This window comes from Myxine glutinosa, chromosome 2 (genome assembly GCF_964187855.1).
Source record: "Myxine glutinosa chromosome 2, kmMyxGlut1.1, whole genome shotgun sequence".
NCBI lineage: Eukaryota > Metazoa > Chordata > Myxini > Myxiniformes > Myxinidae > Myxine > Myxine glutinosa.
In genome coordinates, this window is record NC_136262.1 from 77,366,140 (window position 1) to 77,383,904 (window position 17,765).

The window sequence follows — 17,765 nt, forward strand, 5'->3', positions numbered from 1 at the left end:
CCACCTGCTCACCATGGTGGACAGGACCACCAGGTGGCCGGAGGCCGTGCCCCTCGCCTCCACCACCACCGCCGATGTGGCGCAGGCGTTCATCGCCACCTGGGTCGCGCGCTTCGGCACACCAGCGGACATCTCGTCCGACCGCGGCCCACAGTTCACGTCTGAGCTTTGGGTCACGGTCGCCCGTTCGTTGGGGGTCACGCTGCACCGCACCACGGCCTACCACCCCCAAGCCAACGGGTTGTGCGAGCGGTTTCACCGCTCCATGAAGGCCGCACTCATGGCCGGCCTTCAGGACGACGGTTGGGCCGACCGGCTGCCGTGGGTCCTTTTGGGCCTTCGCACGGCCCCCAAGGAAGACCTCCAGGCCTCCGCCGCTGAGCTCGTCTACGGCCAGCCGCTCCGCGTCCCGGGCGAATTCGTGCCCGACGCTACCAGTCCCTGATCCGCCGCTCGCCAGCGCTCGGACCTCCAGGAGGCCGCCCGACGATTTGCCCCCGTGCCGACGTCCCGCCACGGTGGCCCCCAGTCCTACGTCTCCCCGGCGCTTCGCACAGCGGAGTACGTCTTTGTGCGTCATGACGCACACCGGGGGCCACTCCGGCCGCCGTACGACGGGCCCTTCCGGGGCCTGCGACGGGGCGACAAGTCTTTCATCGTCGACTTCGGCGGCCGGCCGGACCGGATTTCTGTGGACCGCCTCAAACCGGCGCACATGGACGTCGACCGACCACCATGGTTGGCCCTTCCTCCGCGGCGAGGCCGCCCCCCGTCCACAGTTCCCCCCGCTCGACCACCCACCACCACGTCGGACCCCTCCCCACGACCCTCCAGGGGTCGCTTCGGCCGGGTCATCCGGACCCCCCTTAAATTGACCCTGCCGGTGCAGGTAGATTCTGGAGGGGTGTGTGTAGCGGTTACCGCTGGATGCACACAATCGCCTTGCACCGGCCAGAACACGGCCAGACGCGCCTCTCCCCGGCATGCCCGGACTCACTGTTCCCGGGCACGCCCGAACCTCTCGGGCACGCCCAGTCTCGTCTTTCCCGGGCATGCCCGCTCTCGCCTTTCCAGGGCTCGCCCAGAGCATCCGGGCATGCCCACTATCGCCTTTTCAGGGCTCGCCCAGAGCGTCCGGGCATGCCCGCTATCGCCTTTCCAGGGCTCGCCCAGAGCGTCCAGGCATGCCCGCTATCGCCTTCCCAGGGCTCGCCCAGAGCGTCCGGGCATGCCCGCTCTCGCTTTTCCAGTGCTCGTCCAGAGCGCCCGGGCACGGCCAGCCTCGACTTGCCAGGCCGCAGCCAAACACGCCCAGCAGGTCCAGACTCGCCTTTCCAAGGCTCGCCCTTGACACCCGGGCATGCCCGGTATAGCTTTTGCCGGGCAAACTTCCCGACATAAATGTGTATATATATTGCTGCCCGATAAACGGGCTTGTCAGAATACCTGAGCTGTTTTGTTTCAATAAAGCAACTCGGACGAATTCCGTCTTTGGTCGCGTCAATTCTTTCGACTCGCGTTGGAGCGCAGTTCCTTCATAACAAACGACCCCTCACATTCAGCCTCCTTTCCCAATTCAATGGATACTTGTCTTTTAAAAGACCAGACATGTTGTAGGGAGGGCTCATGACAGCCCAAAGACACAGGCTTGATGGGTGACCTCAACACTCCCAGTCGTTCCAGGAAAGGCACCACGACATTGTCCGGCACGTAAGGGGGTATATTAGATATAATTATCCTTGTACCAAGACTTGAGAGCGGCTCGACTTGTACAAAGAGTCCTCCCACACTAATCCCTTTCTCAATGGCTTTGTTTGCTGCAGCCTCTGAGTTAAGAAAGAACACAGCTTGTCCATACATTTTCGAGGCTGCAACTATCGTTGCTGGATCAACCACACTAGCGAGTGCATTCACATAGGCCTCTATTTGGGTGATTTGTCCCAACTCGCATTTCACCCCGTGCTTCCTTGTTAACGCCTTAAACGGGTGGGCAGGGCGGTTCCCACCTGCACCAGAGGTAGTAGCGGCCATTTTTGCCCACGTACCATCCAGAGGCATGATTGCTCTTAACGGTATATTTCCCGTCAAATGAAAATGGAAAAAAAAATAATCAATGAGCTCGTTCGCGAGCTTTTGCTTATTTCAGCACGACCGGACCGGTATGCTGATGATTAACTCAAAAGGATAAACAAACACGCGTTGAGCAAATAACTTATCGGCTTAATCGCCAAAACTATGCAAATTTAGCACAGAAAGTCAAGGGTCATTAAGCAAAAACAAGGAAGTCAAACAGTTTGTGATACGCCACAAATCGGGCACGGCAAATCTAGTCCCACACGGGTGCGGCCGCACGCCGCGGCTAGGCCCGAACACAAAGGGCTAATAACTCAAACGGGACGTCAAAGTAAACTAACAAAATGAACCAACTCGGTTCAAATAACCCAAATAAACCAAAAATACAAACGAAAACGGAAGAGGGTGAGATGGAAATGTCGAAAATAGCACGGCTCGAGGAGCAACAAAATGGCGTGGCGTAGTAGTAGTAGTAGTAAAGGCCACAAACAATGACATTGCATCCTTGAAAAGGAGGGGATACTCTTGCAAGTAACAAATCTAAAACTTATGAAGTTTAACTTCTCCTAAATTCAATCTTAAACATGGAATTTGAACGTCGAGAAATAAATTCCTTTTTCATGTTTAAAGTTAACTCTTATCCATTTCGCCCTTACGGCGACCCCATAACAATATCAAGGACCATTTTCAAAATAAAGTCCAGACAGGGTCCCATCGCCCCCCTATAAGTGGCCGAATCATCCCCTTTGGGGGGCCGGGATTCCCCAAAGTTTGGGAACTTTGTTCTAGCAGCCATCGTCAAGTCGGACATGAGTCGCATATCTACCAATTTGTCCAGAGCTGATAATGGATGAAAATCGTCTGAACCAGATGTACAAGTGGAAATGCAAACCCTTACGAGTGGCGGTTCCGAGTGCCTACCTTGTAATATACGATAACCCTTCAAGTCTCACTAAGTTAGTGTGTGCAAGTGCATGTTCACGTGCGTTACATCAATTATGTAGTACGGGCGATTCGAGTACGGCGCGTGGCGTAATGGTTCATGACCGGAAGGAGTAAATTATAAAGTGTGTTGCATGAGAACAAGCAAGAGTTGCATGCAGATGGCAGGCCGATAGTGGTCTAAAATTGTCCAAGTGCAACCGCCCAGAGCTTCCCTCGCAGGAACCATCACGCAGCTCGGAGTCGAACACCCCGGTGGAGCCCATTACCATTTTACGCTCACATTTGTCATTGTCTTCGCAATCCTCTTTTTATGAATCTATAAAACACCGCACACATAGCGTCCAGACATGATGATTGCCTGTGGGGACGGAGTGTAAAACTGATGAAATATTCACGAAGCACCATCTGTGAGTTGCAATTTGCGATTTAAAAATGAAAAGGCGCTTCGAGCAGTGATGAAACAGGATTTAAATAGGACCAACATGTGAAAGGGAAAAAATTAAGCCGCACTCAAATTGAACTCTCTGGGCACTAATGGATTTGTATGTTTTTATATTATTAACTATTTTCCTGTGTCTTTATAACAAAGTATATTGATGCAAATTCAGGGGGGGACGAAAGTGAACAAAAGGTAAACATTCGTCAGTTTTAGATTTATGGGACAAAGCAGTTCAAATTTTAATGATGAACGTTTATTTGTTTGGGTATGTAAATACCATCATATAGGACAGCCGAATAAATTGTCTTTATAGAATACATTTTTAGAATACTCCCCAAAATATGAAAATTATATTGTTGAAGGGCCCGGGATGAGCTTTGAAAAAGAATATTATACAACAAGTAAATAAAAAAATTATGCTAAATTAAAATGGCAATGTAGGGATGACAAACTACAGTCTAAAAAAGGTCCTAAACAAGATAGAGATGATGTTGGTTTTGAGAGTAGCTAACGGTATTGCCATCACATAACAATCCCTACATCACTGCCTCATTTACACTTCATCAATTACTGCTTCAAGCTTCTACAAACACTTCACTGGTTACCACAGTACTTGATTACTCTTGTAGTGTAGCCACATAATGAGACTACAAATTAGCAGCCCAAGTACAATGTTATAATATCAGTACATGATCATCAACTTCTTACAAACTGCATGGACATCTCTTATAACAGTATGCTATAATGATCTCCATTTGTGATTGGTTACTCTAAGTTGATAAAAAAAGAAAAGTAGGAAAGAAAACTGAAGCTGCAAGAAGTCCCTGAAATTATACAGGAGCTTCTTATACTTTTGCAGAAATGAAATATAGGAGCTTCTAATACTTTTAGCTCGGCCTAGCCCGAGACAATAGTCTGGAGGCAGTGATGTAGGGATTATTATGTGATGTTAGTGATGTCGGGATGTTGATGGCAATACTCTTAGTTACTCTCAAAACCAACATCATCCCTATCTTGTTTAGGACCTTTTTTAGACTGTACTTTGTCATCCCTACATTGCCTTTTTAATTTAGCATAAATTTTTTTATTCACTTGTTTCTGTAATTTTTTGCAATGTGGAATAACACAATGGTACGGTACTCAGAGGATACCCAATCTTGGAGCAAAAGTGCCAAGATATCTTAGTCAGCAAAGTCAAAAACTGCACATGTGTTCCTATATTGTCTTACGTAACCCTGACTGTATCTTGCAGCTCTGTCTTATTGCTCGTTTCTCAAAGAGTAATGTCTTCATCCAGCCTCATGCCACACAAGGACCTGCACTTAGAAATGCCAAAATAACTGGTGTGGTTTGAAGGTTTCCCTCTAACCAATAGGTTGGGGACAGAGGGGAGGGGCGGAACCTCTTGAGGAATTTGTGCATGGCTGCACGTGAGTCACTCTCATGGTTTTTACTGTTTTGTTCACTTGGTGTCAATAAAACTTACTAGTACCGACTGCAAAGCCGCAATGAGCCGGCGAAGCCAAAACCTCTTGCCACTATTTTACCCATCACCATGGCATCAGTAGGTTAGGTAGTTGGTAGTAGGTAGGTAGGTAGTTGGTAGTAGATAGGTAGGTAGTTGGTAGTAGGTAGGTAGTTGGTAGTAGGTAGGTGTAGTAGGTACCGTACCTGGTAAGACTTGGTAAAAGAGAAGAGCAGACAGTCCTCCCCAATGGCAATACCTACATACAATAAATGTCACAAGAAGCTTAAGGAAGTAACTATACGATGTGCTAGCTTAAGGCCTATTTTTAACTGGGCTTAACATACGTTTTCACAGTAAGTGTGTAGTCTTCTAACTTCAGTCGCTGTCAGGCGCCAGGGCTGGTTCTCTGACTCTCCGGGCACGGCGGCTTCGTCCACCAGAAGAAGTTAGCTTGCAGTGATTAATTCGGTGAATTCCGTCTCAACTTCGGATATTTCTGGCCGTGAAAAACTATCCGTATTTCTAAACTAAATATGTAAACCGCTTATACCGTATTTCTGGCCGTGAAAAACTATCCCATATGGCCGCGAGATTTCTAAAAAATAATTATTCGTCAATGTTAGAATATTTGACGCCATTTTCACCGTCCGAAACGCGTAATAATATTTTTTTAAATGCTCGAATCTCATTGGTTCTGGTGTTTGATGACGATTTTCGTTGAAGATAACGAGGTTGGTCTTAACGTATTTTAATTACTAATGAGAGGTTTCATGAGATTGTGAATCAAAGAACGACGGGTGAAACAAACTCATATTGAACTTTTTCGCAATTGTTTTATGCAAACTTCCGCATCCGGTCGATGGCTGTCTCCAGCACTCCATCCAGTGAGCACTTTCATTTTAGAAATATTTTTGCAAATGCTCGACTCTCATTGGGTCCGGTGTTTGGTGACGCGTTTTGTTGAAGATAACCAGGCTCGTGCGGGCCGATGTTGGTCTTAAATTATTTTATTAATACATCGGAGGTGCATAAGATTGTGAATCAAACGACGACGGGTGAAAGAAACTCCTAATGAACGTTTTAAATTTGTTATGCATACTTCCGCCTCCGCAAGATGGCTGCATCCACTGCGCTTCGGATTCTCGAGCCAAGGCATAATCAGGTTTTCAACATAATACGTACTCGTTTATTGACAACACCGGCTTCGCCGGCTATTATACACTCAAAATGCAAATGTCCTCGATGAACTACTACGAGAGTACGAAGAGGTACTCCACCTTTTGTTTTGTATCAGTGGGTGGGGCCGACATTTTTTTTTATCCATGTCATCCCTTCGTTAGGTAGAGTATGTAGAGTCGACAGTGCCAACGCACTCTCTGATAATAGTTTTGTAAAATTAACTTCAATGAAGAACTTTATCAAGACAAGATATAAGTATTTATCTGTAGTATCCAAATCCTGGTTCTGAGAAATCAGAAGACCTTGGGTAATACTTGGGTAGATTCTCACCAGCCAAAAATACAGTCACTATAAATCATCAGAAAGACGTTAGTCAAGCACACTGTACACGTGACATGCTTTCTTATCTGTGCATGCGCATAGCAAGGTGCAGGGTTGATCGAGTAGGCGTGGGGAAGGGCGTGGCCTTGCCAAACTACGATGGCGTCGGTTGAGTACGAGAGAACACACTCTCAGAGAGTATCTGTAAATATTTAACTCGAGAAATAAACTGGAGAAACAAATTATAGCACAGGATTCTGCACCAAGTAAAACTCCAGGTCATTGCCTTTGAGAGAGGCCTAGCTGAGAAATACACTGTCTGAATAATTATTATACTATTTGAGTCGATGTTCTACAACTGATTTACAAATGTTGCAGTGCAAACTTTATAGACCTGCTCACCAGTGGTGTACTGAGGGTGTCTGGCATATATATATTTTTTTAAATAACATAATTGTTCCCCCTCCACCCGCTGCTTCCACCTCCCTCTCCCAAATCCCCCAACCCCAGTAGCCATAGGTCATACTAATAGGGCATAGACATAAGGAAACTAGGATTTTAATATTTAAATATTAATTAATTGACCATTGACCACTCCAGTCGATGCAGTATGCCAAAACAATGATGAAAGGAATACTTAATGTCAGTTCAAATATTTATTAAACTAGGGGGCCTGTTGGTCCATAGGACCAAATTTTAATTGGGGACTTTTGGATCTTCGGGGACTTTTGGGTCTTTGGGGACTTTTGGGTGTTCGGGGACTTTTGAGTCATCAGGTCATCTGGGTCTTTTTGGTTCTCGGGGACTTTTAGGTCATCAGGACTTTTTGGTCATTTGGGTCATCAAGGACTTTTGGGTCCTTGGGGACTTTTGGGTGATCTGGGTCTTTTGGGTCATCAAGGACTTTTGGGTCATCTGCGAGTTTAGGGTCCTCAAAAACTTTTGGGTCATGTAGGTATTTTGGGTCATCAAGGACTTTTGGGTCCTCGGGGACTTTTGGGTGATTTGGGTCCTCGGGGACTTTTGAGTCATTTGGGTCTTTTGGGTCCTCGAGGGTTTTTTGGGTCTCAAGTGTTAAAGGGTCTTCCAAGGTCAAAGCAGTCTAAAGGGTTCAAAGGTACCGGTACATTTGAATAGTACGTAATTAATGAATAGACGTGAAAAAGTATGACACTGACACTGACACTGACACTGACACACACACACACACACACACACACACACACACACACACACACACACACACACACACACACACACACACACACACACACGGCATCAGTGATGCGCCGACGTATCGAATCTGGCGTTGAGAAACCGTGACTCGAAATGGGTTATTCATCACGTGGTTTGATTTTGCCTTGACCCGCGACGAGAGGGTGCGTGATCATGTGTCCCGTGTGTAGCACTAGTACCTCACCATTACTTTATTTTCATAAATGTAACTGAAAAACAAGGCATTTCCAGAGACATGATATTTCTGCTGATATTTGATGCCACGTAACATCACGCATAACGCCGACAATGAGGCAAATGTGTCTAGCGGCTCTGCCCCCATCAAGCTGATTGACAGTCATAGCCACGCCTACCCAGTCCTATTAATTATTTGACAAAGGAATGTAGTTTGACGTACTTTTTGTGGAATCCTTTCAAGTGTTACGAATTCCGGATTTATGTGAATTACTATTCAGGTCATTTCTTATTAATGTTTATTCTATTAAAGGTTGTTGTGGTTAAATGGTTAGAAGCGCTCCTGGTACCAACGAGACCAGAAACGGGATCGTGAACCGGAAGAAAAAAGGGAAGACAAGGTCGGGAGAGAGGGGCGGCCATTTTGATCTTCGAGCAGCTCCGACACGAGCCGAGTCGATCTTTACCTGCTTTGGAACGCTGAGTTTGGAAAGCCCGTCTGGCGAGAGGAGATACCTGCGCGGGGTGATTGCCTGTTACGTGTCAGGTTGCCGTGGGTTCCTGGAAGGAACCAAGCGTCCGGCACGGTTCGCCTCGACGCCTACGAGTGCATGTACGGGTCGCACCTTGGGCCTCGCGCGCTTTGCGAGCCGTTCACAGCCCAGAGGCCGCGATCACGGGCTCCGACGCCGGTGGCGTCTCGAGGAGGTGTCCGCTGCAGCAGCCGTTCCTGGTACGGGACGTGCACGTTTGGAGCACGTCGGCCAGGGGTCCGTTCAACCGCCCGTGTGCGGAGAAGTCGACCTTCACCTTGGTCTGGAGGGGCCCAGAGACATTGTGAGGGTCAGTGACTATTGAGGGTGCCGTGAGTGGGGGAAATGGGGGAAATATATCAGATGGCCATCTTAGAAATATTGTTGGAATATTCATACTGAGCGTTGAAGTATTGTGTTGTGGATGATTCCACCCAGGGGTGAATATATGATTGATTGATCCAGATCCTTGGTGTGATTTCCTTATTGATTTGGATTGTTTCCTTCGTTGGTCCACCGGAGGGTTTAATTAGTATTGAGTGCGTTACGAAAACATATAAATCATATATTTTTCTGGCGGGGTTCCTCTCAAGGTCCGGGGGTCACCGAGACCAGGCGGTCACAAGGAGGACCACGTAACAGAATTGGGGGCTCGTCAAATTGAATTCCGGGATCTAAAATTGTATAAAATAATAAAATAAATTTTTCTTAATTAAAATTAATTAATTAATTATTAATTGGTAAATTTTTGGGAAATTGTGGTAAAGTCTTGGGTGAAGGTTAATAGGTGTTAACGATAGTCACCATGGCGTTTGTGGCACAGAGCTTTGCGGTAACCCCGAGTGAGGCACAGTTCCGAGAGTTACTAAAATCGGACCTCTTGAAATTGGCCAAACATTTTAACTTGGAGGTCCGAACTAATTTGAGGAAGGCGGAGTTGCAGACCGCGGTGATACAATCTATGGTGGGATTAGGAACATGGGACGAGTTAGCCTGGCAGTGGCTACCCGAAGAACCAGAAGACGTTGAGCTCCGGAAACTGGAGTTGCAATTACGGAGCCAGGAACGGATCAAAGAAGAGGGAAGAAAGCAGAAGAGAGGAGAGAAGAGAAACAAGCAGAGGAAAGGAGAGTGGAACGAGAACTCCAGGAAACGTTAGAAATGGATGAAAATAGAAGAAAGGAAAGCAGAAAAAGAAAGAGCATAAGGGGAAAGGAAAGCAGAAGAGAGGAGAGAAGAGAAACAAGCAGAGGAAAGGAGAGTGGAACGAGAACTCCAGGAAAGGTTAGAAGGGAGAAAAACAGAGGAGAGGAGAGCTGCAAGGGAACTCGAAGCAGAGGAGAGAAAAGCCGAAAGGGAGTTAAAGGAACGTGACATGGAGCTTCAGCAAGAAATTAAATGCAAGGAGCTGGATTTAATGAGAGAACGGGGAGAGGTACCACCCTTGCTGACGGGGCCGACACCTAGCCAGAACACCTGGGATGTGGGCAGACATGTGAGGCTGGTTCCACCCTTCAGTGAAAAGGAAGTCGCTAAATTTTTTCCACACTTTGAGAAAGTGGCTCGACAGTTAAACTGGCCGGAGGAGGCCTGGACCATACTAGTGCAAAGTGTGCTGGTGGGTAAAGCTCAATATATTTATTCGGCGCTACAAATGGACCAATGTGCAGATTATGAGGTATTGAAGAAGCACATTCTCAAAGCCTATGAGTTGGTTCCTGAAGCTTACCGGCAAAAATTCAGGAATGCCAGGAAGAGGGAGAGTGAGACCCATGTGGAGTTTGCCAGAGTGAAAGAAAACATGTTTGATCGGTGGTGTGAGTCAAAAGTAGTTGGGAAAGACTTCGAAGCATTGCGTGACTTGATCCTGGTGGAGGAATTTCAACAGTGTGTCCACGAGGACATCAAAGTGTACCTGCAGGAAAAGAAAGTACCAAAGTTGTGGGACGCAGCCACCATGGCAGATGATTATGCTTTAACACACCGGATAGGGGTCCACAAACCTAACTCCTCGCCTAGACTTCAGCAGGGGAGTTATGGAACACCCGGTGCGGAGAATGACAATGCATGGCGGCGGCCTCGAGATGATTATGGGGACAACTCTGATACCCCAACTGTTCGAAATCAGGGGGCTACGGGCCCAAGACAAACTTATTTTCCGGGGGGGCCGAGGCAGACCACAAGCTTTTCCCCAAGGCCTACATGCGCTTTTTGCAAGAAACCTGGACACTTGATGTCGAGTTGTTACCTCATGAAAAGGGAAAACCCAGAGCGGAGTCCGACTAGTACAACTCCGAATGCGATGGCAAACTGAAGAAATCGCCCACAGAAGAGTTACCAACCATTTATTTATGAGGGGTTTGTCTCACTAGAGGGAGACTTGACTAACCCAAGACCTGTTAGGGTATTGAGGGACACAGGAGCCCATCAATCCTTAATGCTTGAAGGCATTTTGCCATTGTCAAAGAGTACAGCAACGGGTGATAGTGTTCGGTTACAAGGGATCGGTGGCTGTGTTAGTGCCCCACTTCATGTCATCCATTTGGAATCCGATTTGGTGTCAGGACCGGTCACCATCGGTTTACAAGCCATGCTTCCTGTAGAGGGAGTATCTGTGGTTATCGGGAATGATTTGGCCGGGGGTCATGTTTATGGTAACCCGAGGGTTGGTAAAGAGCCCAGCAGGGAAAATAACACCACACCAGCTCGGGATGGCGACAAAAGTACCAAGTTATTTGTAGGGGAACTGAACTTCAAAAGAGAGGAAGAAGTTCTGACCTCTGTCTTCAACAGATATGGGCTGCTGGTGGAAGTGCGGTTGGTAGAAGACAGGGAAATGCAACAGTCAAGAGGGTTCGGCTTTGTCACGTTTGCAAGCACAAAAGACGCCAGAGAGGCAGAGAAGAATTGGAATGGTAAGGATTTGGAGGGTCGGACCATAACAGTAGGGAAGGCATTTCGTAGGCGTCGAGAGGTCTACAGAAGAGGACAACTTGGCGGTAGTTTTGGTGTTGGCAGCAGCCGATATTACTATGGAGGCTCCCAGAGTTACGGCATCTCCCGAAAGAATGATTTTGTCAGAGCACTGGCCGAGACGGAGACCGCCAGTCAGGTGACTACTGGGACAAGTGGTCCCACCGTAACTGTTAGGAGTCCGGAGAAGTTGAAGCACTATATACGGCGGAGCCGCCGAGCCTGGGCTCCTACACGGACTAACCGTGAACGCCACGTTCTTAAAGGCGTCCAGGTAGTGAACTTTCCTGCACGGACTAACCATGAACTCCACGTTCTTAAAGGCGTCCATGTAATGAACTTTCCTCCCCGGACTAACCGTGAACTCCACATTCCTTAAGGCGTCCATGTAGTGAATACTCAGCTTGGCCTCCCGAAAAAGTGCTATCGAGTTGTTTAACTTTGGGGCTTTGGTCACCACCCCTTAACCGGCATTCAAGAGAAACTAGAAGTTGTTGACGCTTGGTCCAGAGTGAATTACCTTAGAATCTCTGGGGGTTTCGTGAAATTTTGTTGCTTTATTTTTGAGATGTGATAATTGTGCCCGGGGGAACTGATAATTTTGGGGGGTGAGATATCTTGTTTGTTTATCAAAGTTGGCCTGCAAAGAAAGTTTTCGTGGTGTTCAAACTTTCTTTCTTGAAGGGGGGGAGTGTTACGAATTCTGGATTTATGTGAATTACTATTCAGGTCATTTCTTATTAATGTTTATTCTATTAAAGGTTGTTGTGGTTAAATGGTTAGAAGCGCTCCTGGTACCAACGAGACCGGAAACGGGATCGTGAACCGGAAGAAAAAAGGGAAGACAAGGTCTGGAGAGAGGGGCGGCCATTTTGATCTTCGAGCAGCTCCGACGCGAGCCGAGTCGATCTTTACCTGCTTTGGAACGCTGAGTTTGAAAAGCCCATCTGGCAAGAGGAGTTACCTGCGCGGGGTGATTGCCTGTTACGTGTCAAGTTGCCGTGGGTTCCTGGAAGGAACCAATCAACCAAGCGTTCGGCACTGTTCGCCTCGACGCCTACGAGGGCGTGTACGGTTCGCACCTTGGGCCTCGCAAGCTTTGCGAGCCGTTCACAGCCCAGAGGCCGCGATAACGGGCTCCGACCCCGGTGGCGTCTCGAGGAGGTGTCCACTGCAGCAACCGTTCCCGGTACGGGACGTGCACGTTTGGAGCACGTCAGCCAGGGGTCCGTTCAACCGCCCGTGTGCGGAGAAGTCGACCTTCACCTTGGTCTGGGGGGGCCCAGAGACATTGTGAGGGACAGTGACTATTGAGGGTGCCGTGAGTGGGGGAAAGGGGGGAAATATATAAGATGGCCATCTTAGAAATATTGTTGGAATATTCATACTGAGCGTTGAAGTATTGTGTTGTTGATGATTCCACCCAGGGGTGAATATATGATTGATTGATCCGGATCCTTGGTGTGATTTCCTTATTGATTTGGATTGTTTCCTTCGTTGGTCCACCGGAGGGTTTAATTAGTATTGAGTGCATTACGAAAGCGTATAAATCATATATCTTTCTGGCGGGGTTCCTCTCAAGGTCCGGGGGTCACCGAGACCAGGTGGTCACAGGGAGGACCACGTAACACAAGTTATTACAATTATAATACCAAAGGATGTTGCAGGAAGTAAAACTCTGTCGAATGGTAGCAGAATCATTGCCATTGACAGAGGCACATCGGAAATATGCCGTCTGAAGAAGATTATTATTATTATTGTTGTTATTATTATTATTATGAACAAGAAGATGAATTCCCGGGTTTGACCAATCTCATTTTTTCGCTTTTTCCTTGGTCTGGAGAACTGAAAAGTGATCCCTGCCTCGACAATCAGCTGAACAGACCAGGTAGGCTCTCATATGTAGCCTAAGTGAGTTTTTAAAGAAGATAATCCAACTTTAGTTTTGTTTGTAGCAGATTGGAGCGACATTTTTTTCCGCGCCATCCCTACATAGAGAGTACTAGCGTACTCTCTGATATGGATTAATTTATTCCGCATTTTCAAAAAAGGTACATAATGGTATCGGAAGATATAGCATTAGTGGTGCTTTTATTGCAAAATAAGAAGCCGCATATATGCAGAACGACAAAAATGCATGTTGATGCAACACTTCTACAATTACTACTAGTACTAACACTACTAGTACCACGACTACCACCACAGATACGAATACCTTTTCATCGCGTGCAATCACTGACCACTGCATGCAGTAGCAGATATGTCAACAAGTCCCTTGAGCTAAGTCTCAACTCTTTCAGGACAAAAGTAGGTCTCAAGTCTGAAGGCTTGTGTCAAATCCACATTTACTTATGAACCTTGGAGGACAAGCTATCAATGAAGACACAGCCAACAGGGCTTCATTTATTACAGTGTATGTCCTGAAAAGCTGTTCAACTCAAGTTTTTATTTGTCAACTACATAGAGCGAAAAAAAAATTTCTTTGTTCCCAGCAAAAATTAATTTACCTCTCATATCTAGTGTACCTACTTAAAAATATGTACATGAGACCATTCACTAACTTCAGTTTATGTATAAACTAGCAGAGTTACCCGGCGTTGCCCGGAAAATAAAGTCAGTCATGCAATTTATTTTTTATATTCTGTTTATTATACCCTTCTGTTAAGTAACACAATATTCTTTCAGCACCTCATGATAACTACATTTTTTGTTCTTCCACAAGGTGCATAGCCAATTTATAGTCAGAGGAAGCCACACCCCTTGGGCACGCCCTGCTGCCACGCCCCTTGGGCATGCCCCTAGTCTAAATCTGATGCGCCCATGTTTTTTGTCGTGAAAAGTTACCCCTCATGGACTCCCTCTTCCCTCTCTAAGTCACTTCCTTAGGCTGTCCATGAGGCACAACCGAATAAGCAGACGTTCACACATAGGGATAGGGATGGTTCACACGCAGAAACAAAATATTTAACGTGGAACGGAAAGGAAATTTTAATAATTTACTCGTACATTTATTATGCACGATAAAATGAAACGTAAAACTTATGACCTCCAATTTATACCTTTATGGTCCTGACGAGCTCATATTAAGAGCAAAATTTGGATCGGCGGCTCCGTTTTCATTCCATCATGAACATAAAGGTTTAAATCTCAATCTGTAAAGAACTGAGTGTCACACAGACACAATCCTAGCTTCGAGGTGATGTGTCGGCATAACTCACGTGCATGACATGTGTCATGTCACATCTAGGGTCATTGTGCTCCTTTCTTTTAATTTATAATTCTGACTGCAAACCTCCAAACTGGTGATCAGCAGGGCAGAGACAATGTTTTTGTGTAGCAGATGCCACTTATTGCTAACAGGTCGTACAGAGAGTGCTGTGATGGGACTCGAGTTGTGCTCTGCTGCCTCATCAAGTCAGGTGCTTGACATATATACAGTATGTATATGTGTGTGTGTATGTATTAAAAAATATTGAATTGATCTCTGACCATGTGTTATTAAAGCGTGTGTAGAGTGTGTTCTCATTTTTTCCAACATATTGTTTGATACACTTTTTACAAGTGATTAGGTAGATGACCCATGTAGATTTACAGTCCATATAGATGGTGATGGGGAACTTTTATCCGGTGCTAGAACTGCGGCATTTGTTTCCTTCGAATAAATGCGCGTGGATAATGCATTTGTTTGCTGTGCATTTATGGAATCCTGGGATTTTAAAAATTTTTTTGCTGTGGGCGTGTGGGTGCTTTGCTTTTACGAAAAGGTCCCCGAGTGTCCGACCACGTCAAAATTATGTCAGTGGAGGTTGAGGAAATGTGGTGCAGAGTGTTTCTGACTGATGGAGGAGAGGAAGGGCCTTATTCAAAATATTTGGCAATTGAGATGAGGTAAGGAAGTAGGTGGTTACCAGTGGTGCATGGTTAGTTGCAGGTTTGGGTTTGTAAGTCAGAAGGTCTGGTATAGATATGTGTTTTGCTTGGTTTATTGCGTCTTTCGCAGAGTGAGGATCATAGTATTGTTGCGATTTTGAGAACCCACACTTGTAAATATCACATCATTAAAGGTTAAAGGTAGCACCCCATAGGTGCACCCCTACAAGCAACACGTAGGTCACCATAGGACGTCAGTTATTTCTTAGTATGTGTTTAGATAAGGCCATTCCCACTAGTTGCATCTGCGTTGTGTCAAACAAATAAGAGTAGGCCCTTCCATTCATTTTGGCAGCCTCACTTCCAAGCGACACCATTAAGCGCTCCCCAGTCTGTGCCCCATGGCCCTCCCAATTTGGTGCGCGCCTTTGCCAGCAGCGTTCGCAACCTCGCTGGGCTTCTGCTCAAACCAGTCCAGAAACCCACGAGGTAAGGCCCGTAAAGGGGGCGGAGCACCAGGATGAAGGTGCGGCCACGTCAACCAGCCATCAAGGCAGGGCCAGTAAGCCAACACCAGCCAACCAGGGCTGAGGTGAGGTCGCCTGACAGGGCGTGGTTTTGGGCTCCGAGAGCGTTCGCTGGCTTGGTTATAAAAGTGCGCACGAAAAGCCCTCAACAGGACTGTGCAGAAAGGACTTATCGTGGTTGAAAGGATTTGGAAGGACTCGCTGGCGCTGATTGCAAAGGATTCGTGAGGAAGGTGCAGTGTGATAAGAACTTACGGAGCAGCGCTCATTGCGAAAGGACTGAAGCCAAGATTGGTATTGAAAGGTCTGGAAGGAATTGCGCTTCACGAGAGGGCTGACTGGGCGAGCGCGCGGCACGCATTACTGAGAACTGCAGTGTGCAGGACATAGGGGAGGGGGCGCTTGGAGCGAGTAAGACCGGTAGCGCGAGTACAAAAGCGCCAGTACACAAATTACATACGCCGATAGCCCAAGCTTACCTTTCCCCATCACGACAATTGTTCACTCGCGCTACGCTACACGGAGAGCTGCCTGCCGGGTTTCATCGCCTGGTACGGGTCGAGGACCGGGGCCTGGACACCATCGCCGGACCTTCCACCCTACCATCTGCATCCCCGCATGAGTCTGGAGTCTGAGACCGAATCTGAGAGCGAGCGTGCCCGAGTCCAAGGGAATAGAATAAGACTGTAGTTAATTGTTCTCTCATTAAGGCTGCCCTGTGTACTTTTCCTTCCTCTTTCTTTCTTGTACATTCTTTCGTTTCCTCTTCTTTCTTGTACATTGTTAATAAATTACTTGTTCTTTCTGGTTTCTCCTTAATCCGATCGTCCTAGTCTTTTCTCCATTGGGTAAATGTGGCACGATTAGGAACCGCTTAGAATCGGGTTAGCCATTGTTAACAGCTCGGATCGCGGATCGCTATCCGCTCAGCGTTTCCACCTGATATCCGTGATTCGAGCGGGAGTTATTCCCTTGCTTCACGGTCGGTGGTAGTACTTAGGTAATAGGACTAAAACTCGACCAACAACCCTATTTACCACCGACCGGAAGGAAAGTGATAACTTCGGGTCGCGTCGGCCAGAATAACGGACAAGGGGATTAACCCCCTCTTGATAAGGGGAGAGCCGACGTCGGAGATCCGCAACAGTATCTTTCAAGGAAGTGTGTTTCTAATTGGTAGAGAGAGGTTTTTTCTGCCGTTTTTGTTTAGCAGATGCATCTTACTCTGGATTTTTTTTTTTATTCGGCCAAAAAATTATATTTAAATTTCTATTTGGCCGAAAGCTTGTTGAAAATAAAAGATGGTCCTGAAGCTACATCCGTAACTTCCTTCTTTAATTTCTTCTGATTGTATATTTAATGCAAATGAGGCACCCTGCTTGTATTGTGGAGTTTCTCTATTTCTCACAGTTTTATATATTGTTTATCTGACAGTTTTATATAAGTTATGTCAATAAATTCGTACTTCGGCAGGTTGCGAACCAGCAACTATGAACGCCAATTGGCCCATCGCACAATAGCAGGGTCCAATCATCTAACACCGCTTACCTTTACCACATGACAGTTTCAATCGGGGAACGTACCCTCCGGCAGTGTACCACTTTCTTTTGTTCCTGGATGGAAATTTATACGGCCCAGGAACCGTTGGTACCCGCCGGGCTAATGCTCATTTTGTTACGGCCGATCGCTACTCTGGTTACGAGCAATGGCGGACCAATGAAAGAAAAGACATTCACGGACAGAGGGAAAGGAAACGTTTAACGATTCGATTTATTTACAGGTACAGTATTGACCAATAATATTGACACCCTTGCACTTTCTTCAAATAATGCACCATTTATTCCAGAAAATTGTTGAAATAAAAAAATATTTTTGTATCCACATATGTATTTCTTTGGTTTGCAGTAGAACAAAACAAAAAAAAGCTGGAAAATTACTAAATCTTAGCTTATTCCACACATAAATTCTAAAATGGCCCGGACAATATTATTGGCACCTTTGAGAAGTCGTTAGAAATCATTAGATTT

At 46.5% G+C, this 17,765-nt stretch overlaps 1 long non-coding RNA gene and 1 pseudogene across 2 annotated transcripts in view; both read right to left on the reverse strand.

The window, feature by feature from the left end:
* The window catches only part of LOC137422713 (protein myomaker pseudogene), a 95,681-nt pseudogene extending 90,518 nt beyond the window's left edge, over positions 1–5,163 (reverse strand). Inside the window, exon 1 of the transcript XR_013622691.1 lies at positions 5,129–5,163. The product of XR_013622691.1 is annotated as a protein myomaker pseudogene (transcript). The remainder of the gene's footprint in view (positions 1–5,128) is intronic.
* The window catches only part of LOC144891055 (uncharacterized), a 196,576-nt gene that overhangs the window by 101,665 nt on the left and 77,146 nt on the right, over positions 1–17,765 (reverse strand). The gene's annotated exons all lie outside the window — the stretch shown is intronic.